General features: G+C 40.8%; 1 long non-coding RNA gene and 1 pseudogene across 1 annotated transcript in view; one reads left to right on the top strand and one right to left on the bottom strand.

Moving 5' to 3' along the window:
* Positions 1-33: 33 nt before the first annotated feature.
* LOC148107702 (uncharacterized) overlaps positions 34-12,725 on the bottom strand; it is a 449,136-nt gene continuing 436,444 nt past the window's right edge. The window contains exon 6 of the long non-coding RNA XR_015721843.1: positions 34-170. This is a non-coding gene — a long non-coding RNA (uncharacterized LOC148107702). The remainder of the gene's footprint in view (positions 171-12,725) is intronic.
* Positions 9,797-10,492, top strand: LOC123798861 (large ribosomal subunit protein eL13 pseudogene; annotated as a pseudogene).

Below are 12,725 nucleotides of genomic sequence, written 5' to 3' on the forward strand. Positions count from 1 at the left end.
CAGGGAGAAGGTTAAGTTGGATTTCAAAGTTACCTTCCACTTTCCAGCTGGCTCTGTCCTCCCATCTGGTGACCGCTTCTCCTAGCAGCATCCTCAATGTCAGCATTTCATTTTCACTTCTCTGCGCCTCTTGTACTCAGCCTTCAACATTGTGTGTCCTGGGTCTCATTCTGTCAAGTGGATTAAATGTTAACCCCATGGTAAAGAACAACGGACTAACTTTACTGTCTAGTACAGCTGTTCTGAGCTTTCAGTGTCAACACATCACAATCAACTGTGAGGTTTGTTATAATTAATTTAATACCTATACACAGACTCCTCTACTTAAAGACTTTCAACTTCAGACTCTTATAGAAATAAATATAATTTCATTATAAAATTGTCAACTTTTCTTTCCTTGACAAATGGTAACATAGGGGGATCCTGCAGGTAGGTGTTGAAGGGGGATTGGGATACGCCACCCCAAAATATGCCATTTTGACATAAGGATTACCTTGAGTTGAAGGCAATTGAGAACCAACAGATGCAGAAAGAGTTCTCTGCCCTTCCCCGTTATCTGCCTAAAAGCAGAACATAAATTTCCCTTTGTGAAGTTGACCCCATTTTACCAGGAAGAGAAGAGTGACTGTCACCTGGATAGAGAGCCAACACCACGGTGAGTTTGTACAAACAAACCTTACTAAAATAACTCTTATCTCCCATCAGCTGCCTGGTATATTTCTAGTCCCTTCCCATAAATTATTGTCCTTTGAAGCCCCAACTTTCTTTCCTTTGTTGAAGTGGCGGATAAGCCCCCGAGTCTAACCATTTTTTTGACTGTCACTTTTCGTTCTTTATTTTAAAAGATTTTATTTAGTTAGTTAGAGAGAATGGCAGGGGGGACAGAGGAAGAGAGAGAAAGAATCTCCAGCAGACTCCCCGTTGAGTGGAAAGAAGCCCAATGCAGGGCTTGATCTCACAACCTTGAGATCATGACCTGAGCCAAAATCAAGAGTCAGATGCTTAGCTGACTGAGCCACCCAGGTGCTCCTTGACAGTTCATGTCACCTTGACATGAACTCCTGAGCATATAACTATTAACAAAAATTCTGTGCTTTTTCTCCCCTTGAGCTATCTTTTGTTAAATTCACAGACCCCCAAAACTGAATGTAAGAGGTAGAGGAAGAGATTTTCCTCTCCAACAGTGGTCAGAAGTTAAGTCTCAACACTGTGCGCCTAAGGTTGATACAGAAGAAGGACAGGAATATGTCTGAGACTATAAATCCTACATGTAGTAAAGTTACTGCCGATGGGAATTTTTCTGGGGACCATGGATGTTGGTTCATACTCAAGATAATGTGCATCTGCACATTCTCAAGGTCAATGGTAAGAAGGAAAATGAAGATACCCAATGGAGTTCATGGAGCTTATTAGTGACATATGTGACACCCACTGCTTGTTCTATTTTCCTCTCTTTTATTCATAATTTGAATTTCTTATTCATAATGAATTTTTAAATTTATAACCCTTACTTCCTTATCAGCTCTGATTTCATTCAGGATAGCCATGATCAACAGTTCAGGCCAATTAAAAGAACTTACCACCTTACACCTCCCCGAAACTAGGGGATTACGTGGCCCAGGTGTGACTAGTGAGGGACGGGAGGTCTCCAAGTGGAGATTTTGAGAACAATGTTATTTTCCTGTCAAAAGGGACAAACTCAGCCTGTATGAATCTTTTGCTATTTACTCTTCTCTTTTCCTCTTGCTGGAATACAGATGCAATGTCTGAAGTGCAGAAGCCATCTTACAATCATGAAGTTAAAAGACATAGGCTAAGAATGGCAGACCAAGAGGTAGAAGGAGCCTAGCTTTTGATGACTTCCTAAAACAACTGCCCCCATTTTGGACTGCCTACCTCTGGAGTTCCGGTCATGTGAGAAAAATCTGTTTAAGCCACAGTTGAGGTTTCTGTTGTATGAAGCCATCCCAATTCTAGGTGACGTAAATGGCTCCAACAGATTTTAATATTGATAAAAAGTGGTCTATTGGGGGGAAATGCTTGAAAGGTTATACTTTAAAACTTTGAGGACTAGCTCAGACTTCTATACAGGAAAGTGTATTGGTTGAGCAAGTTAAATTTCTCTCTGCAGCTGTAGATTTGCAAAGAGAGATGAATAAAAGGACTTACACACAGATATTTTTGGCTGTGCACTTTCTTTGCCAAGGAGCTAGCATTAGTAAATTATTTCTCTTTATGTAAGTTAAAATGCACTGAATATTATTCCTATAACATGCCTCCTTCCCTCACTTGCGCATTGAAGCTCCCTGCTAGCGGACCTCTCGTACTCCTGAAATCAGACACAGCCTGGACACACCCTGGGACTTTGTCCTCTGTGAGAATCTCCTTTGCTATATTTGTCCAGGGAACTCTTTAAAAACTGCTGGAATAACACATGTAGCTATGATTAGTTAGCGAGATTAACACACTGATTTTAATGATCCTTTCTGAAAATGCAAAATCTTAACCCAACAGAGTCCTGTACGAGAATGAGAAGGTGGGTATTTGGAGAATTGGGCCCTTTGAAGCATTCCTCAAAATTGGTTCCACATCCATGGGTAAGCCTCTTCTAGAACATGAATGCTAGGTGGAGGAAAGTTGGCGGAAAAGAGGGGAGAGAAGAAAGACATGGCCTCCATCACAGTACTTTGCCTATGCCTCTCAGTAGATCCGTTTGCACAACAATCATTCCTTGGGGTTCCTTCCACCAGATAAAGATTCCATCACTGGGTTTGTGATTTGCAAAGCTCCCTGGCTGCCTCATTCTCACTGGAGGGACCAAACGAATCAATCAGCATCACTTTCCCAAGGCTCTGTTTGTAATCAAAAGGGCCAAAGGTTTTCTTGTTTATAATTAGAAAAACATCCTGCTAGAACTAGATCCACACGAAAGGCGTGCCAGCATCACGCATCCTCATCCCAACATCCAACTCATAAAGAATACGCTCTCTGTGTTGTGCAGAGTGGTGCTCAGCAGCTGGTTAATAGCACAGCAACTGCACACAGGACTGAAAAGCAAAGGCAAATACCAGATTTGATGGAACCCGCAGGGAAAATTTCAGGTGGCATAATGTAATTACCTGAGTTGGGCTATTGAGGTTAAATAACACCTAGGCTCTCTTATCTAAAAGTCTCTAGGATCTCTACCAGCCATAAATGACTTGGATCTTGGTTTTATAACCCAGTAGTGGAAAGGGAGGCAATTCTCCAGAACACAGCAGTCTCTTGTTGGAAGCCCTGTTCCTCATCCGGCACCACCTGTGCGTCCCCTTGGCCGCCCCCCAGCACAAGGCGACGATGCCGCCAAAGCCACTGAGCCTGTGAGAGTGGCCAGAAACACAGCAGAAGGTGTTGGCTTCCTGGCCTCTCGTCGAGGCCATCTGGACTCTCTAACACACCTGTTTGGGAGGGTTTCCGTAGCTTGGTTTACAAACGTTTAAGCGCCGCTCACAATGTTCCGGTCCAGTGCTGATCATTCGCCTTTACTTTTTGGGATGTTAATTATGCAAGAAGATCATTTCTGTGCCCATTTTACTCCTCCGTTATAAACTTTAGATGGCAAAATGTGCTTCTCAGTATTTTTTTTTAGTGGCATGAACAGATGTAAAAGTGTTTTCAATTCCTTAATAAAGGTGACATTAGGCCAGATTTGATATTACACTAAGTCCCACATAACATTTAAAAATGAGTTTTTTCAACCATAAAATTACTAATTGATCTGTCTTGTAAAAAGATAAAGGAAATGAATGCCTATTTGAGTTTCATTTCTGTCAGGCTCCCGATTCCTTATTTTATGTAGCGCAAAATGAATTTTAATGAAGCAGCCTCCAAATTTCAAAATATGCCATTACCCTTCTGAAGTAATTGGCATATTTGACTGCTTTTTCCTTTCTTAGAGTCTGTCTGACTTTCTAATCTTAAAGTCAATGTTCCATTCAACATGTTCTTCTGCATGCCATCTGAAAGAAGTAAATTAAAACAAGAGGAGGGACTATACCAGAAAGAATTCATTCATTGAGCCACTCAACAAATATTTATGGAGCTCCTGCTGTAGGTCAGGCACTGTTCCAGGTGCTGCAGAGAGAGCGAGGCTTAAGTGAAAATCCCTGCTCATGGAGTTTCCATGTCAGTGGAGTGAGACAGTATGATAGACACACAAATATATAATATTCAGGCGATCTGCACTATGAAGAACAGTGAATATTAATGTGTAGAAAGGGACAAAATGGAGAGTCTGTAGATGCTGTTTTTTTTATAGGGGAAACCCAGATGAGCCTCTTTAGGAAAACGGCATTTGAGCAGAGACCCAAATGAAGTTAAGAGTGGGAGCTGTTTTGGCGATGAGAATCAGCAGATAGAGTAGGCTTTCTTCCTCCTCCCATATTTTGCCTACTCATGTACATGTAAGACACTTCTGGTTGCTTTGTCTTCTCTGAGAGGCTACAGAGGGGATGAGGAGAAAGGCAATTTTGATTAACTACCTGTGCCACAATATGTAAATTTCCATTTTGTGAATCTCTATGACAACCCTCTGACCTGATAATCTGACCCTCATTTTACAGCTAGGGAGGCAAAGGCTCAGGGACATCGGGTGGCTTGGTGTATGAATGTCCCAGTTATTTATTGCTGCATTACAAACTCCTGAGTTTTGTGGCTTAAAATAACAACAATTCTTTATTTTGCTCATGCAATTTGAGCAAGACTCAAAAGAAAAGGCTTGCGTTTGCCCGATATGGCATCATTTGGGGAGCACAATTTAGGGTTAGGAATCTATATCCAAGATGGCTCATTCCCACGGATGGCAAGTTGGTGCTATTTATCCAATAATAGATAGCTGAGTCTGAGGGTCTGTGGCCTCCTTTTCTCTCTGTGCAGACTGGGCTTCCTCATAGCATGGTGACTGGGTTTCTAGGACAATGTCCTAAGCACAAGATAGAAAAACATGGCATTGTGATGATGTAGTCTTGGAAGTCCCATATGCCCAGGGCTGCCTTTCACTAGTGTTGGGTCTTCAGCAAACTGACATCACCCTAACCCCCAGAAAGGCATTTTCCCAAATAACATATTTCTCTGCATCCATTCATTTAGTCAACAAGCATTCCTGAGTGCCTCTAGCACAATAGTTAGAACTCCCCTTTGGAGTCCAATTGCTTGAGTTCGTATCCTAGCTTTTCCCACTTGCTTGCTGATGAAACTAGGGAGATTTACTCAATCTCTCTTTCCCTCGGTTTTATTAAATGTAAAACATCAGGATTTAAGGAAGGTCCAGAGAACTTCTCATGCACCTAATAAGATCACTAATTTCTACCCATGTAATACTACCAGCTCAGCCCCATTGCCTTAAAAAAAAAAAAAAATCAATCCCAAGAAGGAAGGTAAAATTAGAATTAATGGCCTACCAGGGCACCTGGGTGTCTCAGTTGGTTAAGTGTCTGACTCTTGATCTCAGATCAGGTCTTGATCGCAGGGTTGTGAGTTTAAGCCCCACATTGGGCTCCATCCACAGTGGGCATGGAGCCTACTTAAAACAAACAAACAAAATTAATGGCCTACCTTCTCCAAAAAAACTGCCAAACACTTTAACTCCACAAGAGGTCCGAGACCTATATGATATCCTTTACAAGAACTCCTATTCCCCGATGTTTCTGTATGATGCTAAATCTAACTTAAGCTCTCCTCTGTCTTACCATGACTATCACCCCTGCCCCAGCAAAGCACCAAACTTTCTACTTTGCCCTTTGGAATTCATGGTCAGCATCAGAAAAACAAAAACACAAAAACAAACAATTTTCTAAGCAATGTCCTCACCTTCTTTCTCTAAAGGAAAATTGTTTCCTAAAGCTCTTTCCTGTGATAGCTGTTTTGGTTTTTTTACCACTACTACCCTATGTAGTAAAGGGCTTTGTGGTAGGATAATTGTCTTTCTTGTTCTTTCTTACCGTGTCTAAATCATTTCTTCTCTCACCATCCCCAAATCCAATGTTCTTTGAAGCAAATGCCATAAGACTATACTGCCTACATCCCTTCGTAACACAATCATCCATCAATACACTGCTTTTTCCTTACCCTTCGCATGAGACTTAAGCGCTTGGCTCATTCAATAGGTGTTCCTTTACTACTATACCTGTCACTATGTTATCAGGTTTTACCACACATACAGATAATCCATCCACTATCCTGCCTTCTAACAATAAATTCTCCTTCCCTCTTCCAACAATCTTGTCTACCACCCACTCTTACAGCCATATTTGGAACCTATATCTTTTTAGCTTACTTCCTTTAGCATGGGTTCCAATAATTCTTCAGTTCATCTAGAATTTTAATCCACTTTTCTCAAAATTCCAATCTTCCTACTTCTTCCTTCCTTACCTTGCTAGGTAGAATTCTACAGTCCATTACTAAAGACCGCTCCTTTGCATATTTTTTCAACAACTTGAACTGTGCTACCTATGGATGAGTTTTTATTGGTCCCACAGCAAATCACTACAAATGTAGTGGTTTGAAACAACACTCATTTATCTCACAATTCCATAGGTCAGAGTCTGGTGGGCTCTTACCTGGAGGCTCTGAAGCATCATCCACTTCTAAGCTCATTTAGGTTGTTGGCCAAACCAAATTCCATGCAGTTGTAGGACTGAGGTCCCATTTCTTTGCTGACTGTTGGCTGGGAGACACCCTTAGCCCCTAGAGGACACTTGCTGGTCCTTGTATGTGGGCCACTACATTTCAGAGCCAACAAGTGTTGAATCCTTTTCATATTTTGAATTTCTCTGATCTCTCTTCTGCCTCTTTACTTTTAATAGTTCATGTGATTACATTGGGCCCACCTGGATAATGCAGGATACCCTCCTTCCCTTAAACTCAGCTGATTAATAACTTACATCTTCAAATCCCTTTACGGTAGGACCTAGATTAGTGTCTAATGGATAGGATCTTGGAGGGACATCTTTAAAATTTTGCCTACCACCATCCATGTAATTTTTACATGATAAACTCTAACTCTGCTTAAACCTGGCTCTTGACCCTTTTGCAGCTCCTCCATAGCCTCTCAGTGTGGCTGAAGAAAAACATTCAGTGTTCTAACAGGAACATTCTGAATTTGTGATGGCAAACCTCAAGTAGGACTCAGCACACCCCAATAATCATTCTGTATTTCCCTAGGAGGCATCAGCTTGTAGAGATATTTAAAACATTGGGACTAATGAGCTCAACTGTAAAGAGAATGTTGATAGAGAACAGAAGAGAGCTGATGACTGAGTTCTGAGGAAGTCCAATGTTTAGAGGTCAGGAAGAAGGAGAATCAACCAAAGAAACTCATAAAGAACAGCCACAAGTACAAGTACAAGAAAACTCAGGAGAGTATAGTGGTCTAGAAGATAAATAAAGAAGGTGTCTTAAGAACAAGGAATTCATCAACTGTGTCAGATACTGCCGAGAATGGGGAATTGTTCATTGGGTTTGGCATAGTGGAGGTCCATGGTGACCTTGAGAAGTGGAATATCAGTAAATGGTAGGAGCAAAGCCTGACTTGGATGAGTTCAAGAGAAAATATCTATTAGGGAAGTAAAGTTAGCAAAAACAAACAACTTTCTAAGGAATTTTGCTATAAAGATGAGCAGAAATGGGGCAATACTATAGGTTTTCATGGGATTTAAAAGCAGAGAAAGATTGGTAAGGATGCCGAGGAGAGCATTTGTAATGACTACTAGCTGGTGTGAAAATACGAAAGAATCCACTTAGAAATTTTTAATTTCAGCTTTTCACTGTTAATATTTTCAAGTTATTGAAAACTGAATGCAGGGATACTTCCTTAGGTTTTAATGCATTACTGGACAAGTTCTAGCACAGCGTAGGGTAAGAAGGCTATATAACACATCAAATTGTACCCGAAAGCCATATATCTTCGCCACAACAAAATCCAGGAAGGATTTTTTTTTTTTTGATGGGAGATATTTCTGTATTTTTGTATGACGATGTTAGTGATGTAGTAAAGAGAGAAAAAGGAGGCAGAGGAGAAAGTGTATTTGCAATTGGAAAGTCATAGAACAGGCAAGAGGGGATGAGATTGAGTGCATTCTGGGAGGCTAATATTAAATTAAAGCAAGGAGTTAAATAGGAGCAGGGAAGCTGAGTATATGCATGAAAATGCAACAGATAACTAGATTCTATAATGGGGAAATACTTTAGTTTTCTTCTGATTGCTTTGAATCTTCCTCCCGGTGAAATAAGAGTTGAAGCTATCATCTAGACGTAGAATATGAATAGAGTTTTGAGGATCAGAAAAACATGTAAAATGCCATCTGGGGTAGTAGAAGCAACCCATCCCAGTCAGGCTTTGCCCCTACCATTTGCTGATATCCCACTTCTCAAGGTCACCATGGACCTCCACTAAGCCAAACCCAATGAACAATTCCCCATTCTCGGCAGCATCTGACACAGTTGATGAATTCCTTGTTCTTAAGACACCTTCTTTATTTATCTTCTAGACCACTATACTCTCCTGAGTTTTCTTGTACTTGTACTTGTGGCTGTTCTTTATGAGTTTCTTTGGTTGATTCTCCTTCTTCCTGACCTCTAAACATTGGACTTCCTCAGAACTCAGTCATCAGCTCTCTTCTGTTCTCTTTCAACATTCTCTTTACAGTTGAGCTCATTAGTCCCAATGTTTTAAACATCTTCTATATGCTGATGGCTCCCAATTTTAGATTTCTAGTTCTGACATATCCCTTGAGGATTAAACTCATTTACCAATTGCTTACTCAACATCTCCACTTGGTTGTCTAATAAGGTTCTCAAAATTAGCATGTCTAATACAAAACTCATGCTCCTCTCCATTTCCTCTCTCCCCTCCCCACCACAATTCACTTCTTCGTCTATCTATTCCGTCTTTGTCAATGTTACAACAATTCACCTCCCTGCTCAGATCAAATTGTATTAGTCGGGGTCTTCACAAAGCATAACCAATAAAATATATAAACATATAGAAAGAGAGATGTATTTTTAAATAATTATTAGCTCATGCAACTGTGAGGGATGGCAAGTCTAAAATCTATAGGAAAGGCCAATAGGCTAGAGACTCAGGGAGGGGTTGATGTTGTAACTTAAGTCCAAATGCAGTCAGGAGGCAGAATTCCTTCTACCTTAGGGGACCACAGTCTTTGCTCTTAAGGCCTTCAACTGATTGGAGCATACCTACTCACACTATGAACGGTAATCTGCTTTATTCAGAGTCTACTGATTTAAATGTTAATCACATTAATCATGTTAATGTTAATCTAAATTAAATTTAAATTTAAATGTTAATTTAAGAAGTATCTTCACTGCAACATCTAGCCAAGCTGACATAAAATTAACCATCACAGTCCACCCCTTATCAATTTGACATCCATATGCATCTTCTTAAACCATATTTAATCTCTAAATAAAGTCCATAATAAGGTCATAATTCTAACATGATACAGAAATCCTATGTACATCCAAAATACACTCATATTTTCCCTAGGAAAGGATGCAAAGTCCTTGGGTGATATTCAATTTTCTTCTTGATATCTTGTAATTAAATACTGCGATTTAAAGTGAACACATCTTATATGATAAAGAGAAAAGGGAAAAAATCAAAGATATTATATATACATATATATACATATATAAACACACACGCATATATCTTTGGTGTTGATGCAGAGCTTGTGTCTAATAATCCTCAAAAAGTCATTATTTTCAGTCTTTCCTCAGAGGAGGCTTGTAGGCAGCAGCCATGGCACCCAGCTGGAATGGCATGATCCTGAAGCCCCACTTCCACAATGACTGGCAGGGGCACATGGCAATGTGGTTCAACCAGCTGGCGCCGGGAGATCCGCAGACACAAGGCCTGGCAGGCCAAGGCATGCTGCATTGCCCCATGCCTGACATGTGGACCCACCTAGCCCATTGTGAAGTGTCCCACAGTAAGGTATCACGCCAAAGTGCGAGCTGGCAGGGGCTTCAGCCTGGAGGAGTTAAGGGTGGCTGTCATCCACAAGAAGGTGGCACAGGTCATTGGGATCTCAGTGGATCCAAAAAAGTGGAACAAGTCCATGGAATCCCTGCAGTCCAACATGCAGTGGCTGAAATGGATACCTGTCCAAGCTCATCCTCTTCCCCAGGAAGCCCTCAGCCCCTAAGAAGGGAGAAAACTCTGCTGAAGAACTCAAATTGGTTACCCAGCTAGCAGGAGTGGTCACGCCCATAGGGAATGTCTATAAGAAGGAAGAAGCCAGAGTCATTACAGAGGAGGAGAAGAACTTCAAGGCCTTCACCAGTCTTAGCATGGCCAGTGCTAAGCATCTGGGTAAAAAGGGCCAAGGAAGCTACAGAACAGGATGTTGGAAAGAAAAAAATAGAGTGCCATTGGCAACTTGTAAAAAAAAAAAGTCATTATTTTCTTTTTCTCAATGCACAGTCATGTTGGTAAAAGGCCACATATCCCTTTGGAATAGACTGGGGGAAAGAATAGCAGTATACAATTTTGGCAGTGTAGTGGGGTCCTTCAAGGGGAACTGGCCTCCCCTTCAATCAGTTCAAGGGGCCCTGAGCCTATAAAGTGGCTCAAGTTTAGGAATTAATTACGGTCATGACTCTCTGCATTTATGATTCAAATTTGACTTTTGTTCCTTTGACCTAGAACTCTCTGCTTACACAAATAAAGTAAGAATTTAGTAGACTTACCATGTATTTTACTCCTAGAAATATCACGAGCAGCTAGCCAATGCTGTAGCCCTCTGCAAATCATAATATTGTAATGGCTGTTTTGATTCTGCTGTCCATTAGAGTAACTGTGCCCACCTTGCCTTTGGTGATTAAATAGCACCACTTGGCCTTTGACACCTTGGGATTCAATTACTTCCATTGCATTTAGGTTTTCCAAGTCAGTGACAGCTGTTCCCACTATAATTTCTGACCTACAGAGGAGAACAATCACAGAGCTCTTCAAGAATGTTGGGCCTCCCCTCACAAACTTACTGCTCATAGTTACATTGAAAAGTATATCCTCTGTACCCTCCTAGAGTGGATGAGGAGATCTTAAGTGATACATCCATTCTAACATTCTGATCTCCCTAAGCTTTTGAATCTCTTCCTCTATAGTTTATCAAGGCCGTTCTGGCATTTCAGTTCATTTAGTGTAGGCCACCTGTTGGTTCATGTTTTAGGGTAGCCAATGGTCCCTCCAGTTAGAGCTCTTTCTAATCCCCTAAACTGCAACATGAAATCCAGATCTCTGCTTAGTGGGTCCATATCAATAAATTCTGCCTGATCCAATTTTATGGTCCCTCCGCCATTATGCCACACCCTTAAATATTGACTTCCACCCATATTTCCTGGATTTTTATTTATATAAATTGGAAAAATCATGTAGTTCTTGTGGAGTGTACTACACCTCTTGATGGGTCACATTTTGTATGTCACCATCAGGGGCCTGCAGGAACTTGAGTCTAGTGATAGATCTAGAAGCAAAGACAGTGGTGGGGGGTGGTCCTGAAGAGAATCATCAGGGTCTTACAAGGCAACTACCTCAGGGGAGGCCATTACAATTTCTTTAAGCAGAGCAAGGTTAATCTCCTCAGATGAGGATGGAGTGGCTGCTGTTACCAGCAAAGAAGACTCTTGGGAGTTAAAGGGTTCAATGTCCCCAGCTTTATCAGGATCCTCCCATATGTCCCTATTCCAATTTTCGGGATCTCATTCCTTCCCAATTTATGCCCTCACTTTAATAGCAGACACCCCATGAGGTTGAAAATTCAATTTGCATTGTAATTCAACCACTTGCAGGATGAGACTCTGAGTTTGGTTTTCAGCACTCTCAGCTCCTTGGCTACAGGTGATAAGGGTTTCTTTCAAGACAGACACAGAAACTTTCAGGTCATTTATGTAGCACATGAGCTGGGAATTTGATTCCTAAGCTCATCCTTCTTTTTCTTACTTGGTCCAGTGCAATTAGGAGCACATAGCCAATCTCATACTCATTATTTTGATAAAAATGTTCTAAAATATTAAATACATGGTCACTCAGAAACTTGCCTCATAAGTATTTGATTAGGAGTATCCAATGGTGATACTTTGTGAATCTCCATTGTCACATCACACCACAAACTATCCATATTCTCTTCACCAATGGAAGCCTTCACTAGTGCCTTTTAATCTAATAAGATTGGAGAACCAATTCCAAACACTGGGCACCATGGTCTAGCCAAGTTGACACATAAAATTAAGCATTCTAAAAGTCTACAAGTCATCCTTGGTGCCTTTCACTCTTACTACATTAGATCCACCAGCTCTGCTTTCAGAGTATATCCTGCCTCTTATCACTTGTCATATTCAATATTAGTGCCATCCTCATCAAGGCTATCATCATCTCTCACCTACACTCTTGAAATAGTCTCTTTTTGCTTTCTTTGCTTTCACTCTGCTTCCTACCCCACTGGCCCCTTACCATCTGAGTCCATTATTTATGTTGCAACCAAAATGGCTTATTTAAGACATAAATTTAATCATTTCACTCACCAGTCCCAAAACTCCAGTGACCCCATAAACTTAAAATAAAACTCATACAGTTGCTATAACTTTATGTAGTCTGACCCTGCCTCTCTCTTTCTTTGATTTTATTTCCATGTTCACCAGCATTTTTACAAATTCCCTAATGTCCAACT

Source organism: Ursus americanus, chromosome 26 (assembly GCF_024610735.1).
Source record: "Ursus americanus isolate L20-20 chromosome 26, mUrsAme1.1.p, whole genome shotgun sequence".
NCBI classification, from domain to species: Eukaryota; Metazoa; Chordata; class Mammalia; order Carnivora; family Ursidae; genus Ursus; species Ursus americanus.